This window comes from Maylandia zebra, linkage group LG3, assembly GCF_041146795.1.
Source record: "Maylandia zebra isolate NMK-2024a linkage group LG3, Mzebra_GT3a, whole genome shotgun sequence".
Taxonomy (NCBI): Eukaryota; Metazoa; Chordata; class Actinopteri; order Cichliformes; family Cichlidae; genus Maylandia; species Maylandia zebra.
The window spans coordinates 57049383-57055518 of NC_135169.1; the positions used below are offsets into that span (position 1 = coordinate 57049383).

Below are 6136 nucleotides of genomic sequence, written 5' to 3' on the forward strand. Positions count from 1 at the left end.
ATATACCGTATTTCTTCATCAGAGAATCTATAATGTATTAAACTAAAAGTGTACACCTGGTTTAAAGAGTATTAACTAAATAAGAACGTGACAACTTTCAGTCATTAATGTAGCAGAGACAGAGTCTGACTAAAGGGACATCACAGTGAGACCTGTTTGATCTGCAGACACAGTCTCTCTCTACTAAGAGTGTGTTTGACCTTAACTTTCACACAAAATGATTCAGCTCCTCTAAACCCTCCAACAAACATTTACAAATGCTTAGAAACATTTTGTGTTTCTAATTACTAATGTTCCCCAGCCCCAGCATTCCCACAAATCTGTCTGTTTCCTTTTTTAAGTTTCACTGTCTGTCTTCTAAACTTCGCTGATGCAGCTGGTCGTCTTTGTGTGAATCTGCGTGTGAAGGTAATCGAATCAGTATGTATTTTTTTCTGATAATATCAGCTGTGTGCAGCTTCGCTCCAGCACAAACCATAGCATTGTTCATGATGACAGATATCAACGAGGTTGACTTGTAACACCGCAGTTATGTGAGCCGTCATTTGTAAGCCTCTTAAACTTTCTTGCACTTTTACACAAAGTTTTATGGTAGTGCTTCTTCTTCTTTGGGGATTTTTGTTCAACAGACTGAAAAAATCTGTAATATATTTTTGAAATATATTTAAATTGGTATTTAAAGGACTATAGCATATTCTAATTAGATTTATGATACTGTGTTAAGACAGTAAAATTGTGCATGTGTGTGTTTGTGTGTCTGTCTGAATTTTGCTGGTACTGCACTGATTGATGATCGTTGATGATCCACCTGACTAGTATAAATTAGAGTTTTATATAACAGAACAAATTTGATATCTGTAAAAATATTTTTTAAATTCTTGCTTACTAGCTGACACTAAATTTCTAACTGATTCCTCTTCTGGGACACCCACACTGTGTGCAGTTTCATCTCAGCCCACTGTGTGATTGCACATTAAAGGACATTTCTCCCCAAATTCAATAAGCTCAGTGGATTATCATAACAGCGTATCAACAATTCATTTAAGAAATCCTTCTTAGTTATTGTCATGAAAATCTCAGTGGATTCTTGACTTTGCTCGTCTACTCTACAGCCTGGATAGTTTCATTTCAAACTGCTGCCGTGTTTCTGCCAAATTAAAAAACAGTTCTACTCAAATTCAACAAGGTTCAGTTAATAAACAATGATTAACAAAAGATTTTGTTCATATTTCATTATATAATTCTGATCCATCAAAAATATTCCTTCTTAGAATAATCCTTTCTCTTATTGAAGATCTATTTATTTTTCTCATTTTGGTCATTCCTATTAACTCAGCCATTTCCTTAATCAATCCCACACCACCGCCCCCAAAACCATGGGAACACAGAGCAAGGAAAGCACAAAGTACACAAGAAGACGGGGACAATAAATACACACTGGATAATGAGACGAGAGGCAACGGGTGAGAGACATGATGCAGGAGAAAACTACAATAGTCACAGGAAGCAACAGTTAAAACAATAAAACAGGAAAACATGGAGAACAAGGCTTAAATTACATAGAGGAGAACAGACTGGACAGGGGAACATGAGCTAGATAAATGCAGACGAGACTGAGACACTGATGGGAACAAATCATTAACCAAATGGGGGAAGTAAAACTCAAAGCTAAGTTCACAAGACACGAGACGATAAAAAAGAGGAAATGATACACAGAGACATACGCAGACATGTAGAAAACAGAAAGGAAAATATAAGTGAATGGGAAACATGACAGATGGGGAAATCAGACAATGACAGACAAACAGAGAGACAAGACAGACAAAGGGACATAACTGAAGTACAGAAAGGGATCACAAAAGCAGATATTTAGTGTTACAAAACCAAGAAGACAAACTACAATATGAAAACAGGGTACATGGGATATAGTAAATCCTAAAGCAAACTATTAACCATCCTTATATACAAAGAGCCAAACTAAAACACAAAAGACTCTCGAAAACAAAAAGGCATCGCAAAACCCTGAGGAAAAAAACAGCGATCCTCCATCAGCTTCCGCTTCTCCTTTTCAGGGTCGCGGGGGCGCTGGAGCCTATCCCAGCTGTCATAGGGCGAGAGGCGGGGTACACCCTGGACAGGTTGCCAGTCTGTCGCAGGGCCAACACACAGGGACAGACAACGATTCGCACTCACATTCACTCACACATTCACACCTAGTGGCAATTTGGATTATCCAACTAAATATCCCCACAAGCTGCATGTCTTTGGACGGTGGGAGGAAGCCGGAGTACCCGGAGAGAACAGCGATCCTAACAAATAATATTGCAGTGGTTGGAGATGAAACTTTGCGGACATGTAGTAAATGGACTGATTCTTATATAGTGCTTTTCTACTCTCCTGGAGTTCTCAAAGTGCTCTATACAACAGGCCTCATTCACACAAGCACTTCTAAACACAAGTGCAAACTAATCATCAGAGGGCAACTTGGGGTTAGTATCTTGCCCAAGGATATTTGGCATGCAGGCTGGGGAAGCCAAGGTTCGAGCCACCAACCTTCCAATCAGCAGCTGATCTGCTCTACCACCTGAGCCACAGCCACCCACCCATCACAAGTGGGTGAGGCTGGTTCTGATATGGTGCTTTTCTACTCTGAGCATTCAAAGTGCTTCATACAAATGACTCATTCAAGGACTTTTCCTGTGCAGAAGAGTTTTCTATCTTGGGGTTAGTATCTCGTATCAAACAACCAACCTTCCAGTTACTTCGTGACTTGCTCTAACTCCTGAGCTACAGACAGAAGAGGAGTTTGTTAAGAATTTTATGACAACTGTCAAAGTTTTTTTTCTATTGTTTATTAAATTAATCGTATTAAATTTGAGTAGAAAGTTCCTTTTATTTATCTGAAACCTTGCAGCTTTTGGTGGTTAAACTGCAAATATATAGAGAAGGTAACCCAGAGGAAGAATGCACAGAGACTTTAAGGTCAGCTATCAAGAATCATTTTTACACATTTTGATGCAATGTTATGATATTTGATGTTGAAATTGATTAGAAACGACTAATTTCATTTCTACAGAATTATGCAGTGTGGGTGTCCAAGAAGATGAATTCAGAATTTCATGTCAACTATCATATATGATTGAATACAGAACCTTCATACACCTACCTGAAACCATTTAAATGACATTATTGAGTTCCTTCAAAGTTTCTCCGTTTGAACAGAGTTGTTCTTTAATTTCTCGTGTCTCAAGCAGCAGTTTGAGGTGAAACTATGGATGCATGAAAGAGCAGCTGAGCCAAATGACAACTGAATTTCAACTATAAGAGATGATTTTCAGAAATATTTTACATTTTTTGAAGTTATTTTAGATTTGAATGAATCATGAATGAAGAAGCATTACCAGAAAAATTAAGAAGAAAAGACAACTTGAGTGAAAAACAAATGACACTGTGGCTTTATTTCTGTTAACTTCCTGAAAATCATGTGTGTTATTATGTGTGTGATCAGCAAAAAGGGATAAGAAGCAGCACTACTGTAAAACTTAGCGTTGAAGCTCAAGTTTGGCAGATAACGGGTGGCAGGCGTGGCTCACACTTGACCACGGTGTTGGAGAAACTCTGAGCTCCGGGTCTTTATAATCACTCTGCGGAGCTCACAGAGACTGCAGGGAGGACATATAAATTCAACACAGGCCTCTGAGGAAAAGGATCGTGCTACAAACTTTTGTGTCTCTTCCAACAGAAAGCAGAGGAGTGCAGTTACTCAGAGACTGACTGGATTAAACACACCAAAGGTTTATATTCCAGTTGGACCGTATCTCTTACCAAGGTCTGCACTACGTATCAGGATGTGATCTTATTCAGGTAATATCAGGGTTCTTATAGGGGTTTGTTCACAATAGTAACTTATGCAGCTATTTTTCAGTCTCACTGACCAAACTTTTTACAACATGCTGCATTTTTAATAGTAAACTTCTGTTCAGTGCTTTTCCTGTCACACACTCATACATGTGTTTTGTCTGCAGCAGCAGCTGTGTTGTTGTTGTTAGCTTGTATTATCTGTTTAATCTCTTCAACATGGTTTTAGTTTTCTTTGTAAAGTCAGCAGCTCTGTCACTTTTCTCTGATTCCTCTTCTGCTCGACACTCAGCTGACACTCAGTTTCATTTCCACATTCATGAAGTTGTTGTCCAAGCGAATCACAGGCTCCATGATTGGTCAGCAGACTGTGTCCAGGCAGACAGGTTGGATAAGAATAACAGATTTATGTTTGATTACGCCCGTTTCCAATTCAGTTCCAGTCATTCCTGGCCCCAGGAGGTTGATGGGGGTGGGAGATGGGGGGCAGTGGGTTGTAAGCACAATGTAGATGAGTGGAGGCTTAATGTACTTAAACTTCCAGTCACAGTGAATCAGTGTGTGTCAGTGAATGCATCATGTGTGCTTCATGGCTCCATCTAGTGGACTGATAGTAGAAGTAGAGCAGCTGATGGCAGCTTCCTGTGCCTCACACTGCTGTCTGACTGCATTCAGCTGATATTTGGACAGCACACATGATGGAAAGGAGGATTTTGGTTTATGTGCACATGAATGATTTGTGTTTCCTCTGCAGGTGAAGGTAGAAAGTGTGTGTGAGCTGATGTGAATTGAGCAGCATGGATCAGTGTGAGGACAGAGAGGAGGGAGTCCCTCCCTCTAAAAGCACTCTGTGTGGGGAACATGAGAGCCAGACCAAAGCTCAGAGGTGAGATGACCATCTCTAACTGTCCATGACTCTTCTCCATGTCACAGCTCAGCACTCACATCACTGCTCCATCATTATTCACACTCATACCTCTGTGTGTGTTGTTTTAAAGCCCAGAGCTGTGGGGCGTACCAGGCTCAGCTGGACATAACCCTGAAACTAATCCAGAACCTGGACCTGAACCCAGCTGTGTTTCCTTAAAGAGCAACAGGTCGAAGGATGTTGTTGTAAAATTTAACAAAAGACTGTTATGTGACAAAGGGTAAGTACATTATTTTTATGAGTTTCACATTGTTCATCATGTCTTTAATTTAATGTTTCCAGTTTTTCTTCCTATCTCATGAAGCTGTGACATTTATTGTTTTTCTTTTAGGATCAATAAGAGGCCAGAATCTCCTGGACCTGAACCCAGCTGTGTTTCCTTAAAGAGCAACAGGTCGAAGGATGCTTTTATAAACTTTAAAGGCTGTTCTTCTGCTGCTGAGAGGTAATCTGTGTCTAGATGTTGTTCCTGACTCTGTATTTCTGAATAAATCCTCATGTTTAATATCAGCTCAGCTCTTTTTCACACATTTCTATGTTGGTATGTGAAGCGGTGTGTGTTGGAGTGTTTCCACAAACACAGCAGTCAGAGTGGAAAGAGTGGATGTTGTAGGAGGTGTTTGTGTAGTGAAGAGGCTGAGTGTCTGTAGGACTCCAGCTGCTCCAGCAGGTGTCTCCTTTGTGCTTTGCTTCAAACACAGTGTAGGGAGGAGCTTCCACTCAGGTGTTTCAGGTGTTGCTGGATGGAGGAGGACAAATAGTTTTTCCCTTCAGTGACACTTCAGCAGCTCAATGTTCTGGGAGATGTTTGTCTTTATGAAGGTTTATGGATTCTTGTTCTTACTTTGGTTAAACTGAGCAATACATTTTCCATCTAACATTTAAAGTAAATTTCCAGGTGAATAAAAGATCTGCAGCTGCAGCCTCTGTGATGTTTCACAGTCTGAAAGTAACAAATTCAACCAGAGTTCAAACAAAGGCTTAATATACGTGTGTGTTTGATATAATGCCAACAAGTACAAATAGGTGTTCTTACAGGTCTTAATCACAGAGGTCTGATAAGTCTGGTGACTTTCACACTCAGCAATTTTGCTGCCTTTTATTTTATATTGGCCTTTTTAAAGCCCTTCAAAGTCTCCCACATTCATACAGAGCTTTTAACACCAAACTCCTTTACAGTCCTTCTCCTCTCACACACGATCACACGACTGATTTGTCTGCAGCAGCTGTGTTACTGCTAGTATTTTATTATGTGTGTAATCTCCTCATATTGTTCCTGTGGTTTAGTTTGACTTCCTTCTGCAAACTCAGCTGCTCTGTTGCTGATACACGTCTCCATGAATATGATTG

General features: G+C 40.0%; 1 long non-coding RNA gene across 1 annotated transcript; it reads left to right on the forward strand.

Annotated features, from left to right (window-relative positions):
* Positions 1-345: 345 nt before the first annotated feature.
* Positions 346-4739, forward strand: LOC112432359 (uncharacterized). Its single transcript, XR_003022987.2, has 3 exons — positions 346-408; positions 3743-3864; positions 4613-4739. It is a non-coding gene; the product is annotated as an uncharacterized LOC112432359 (long non-coding RNA).
* Positions 4740-6136: the final 1397 nt, after the last annotated feature.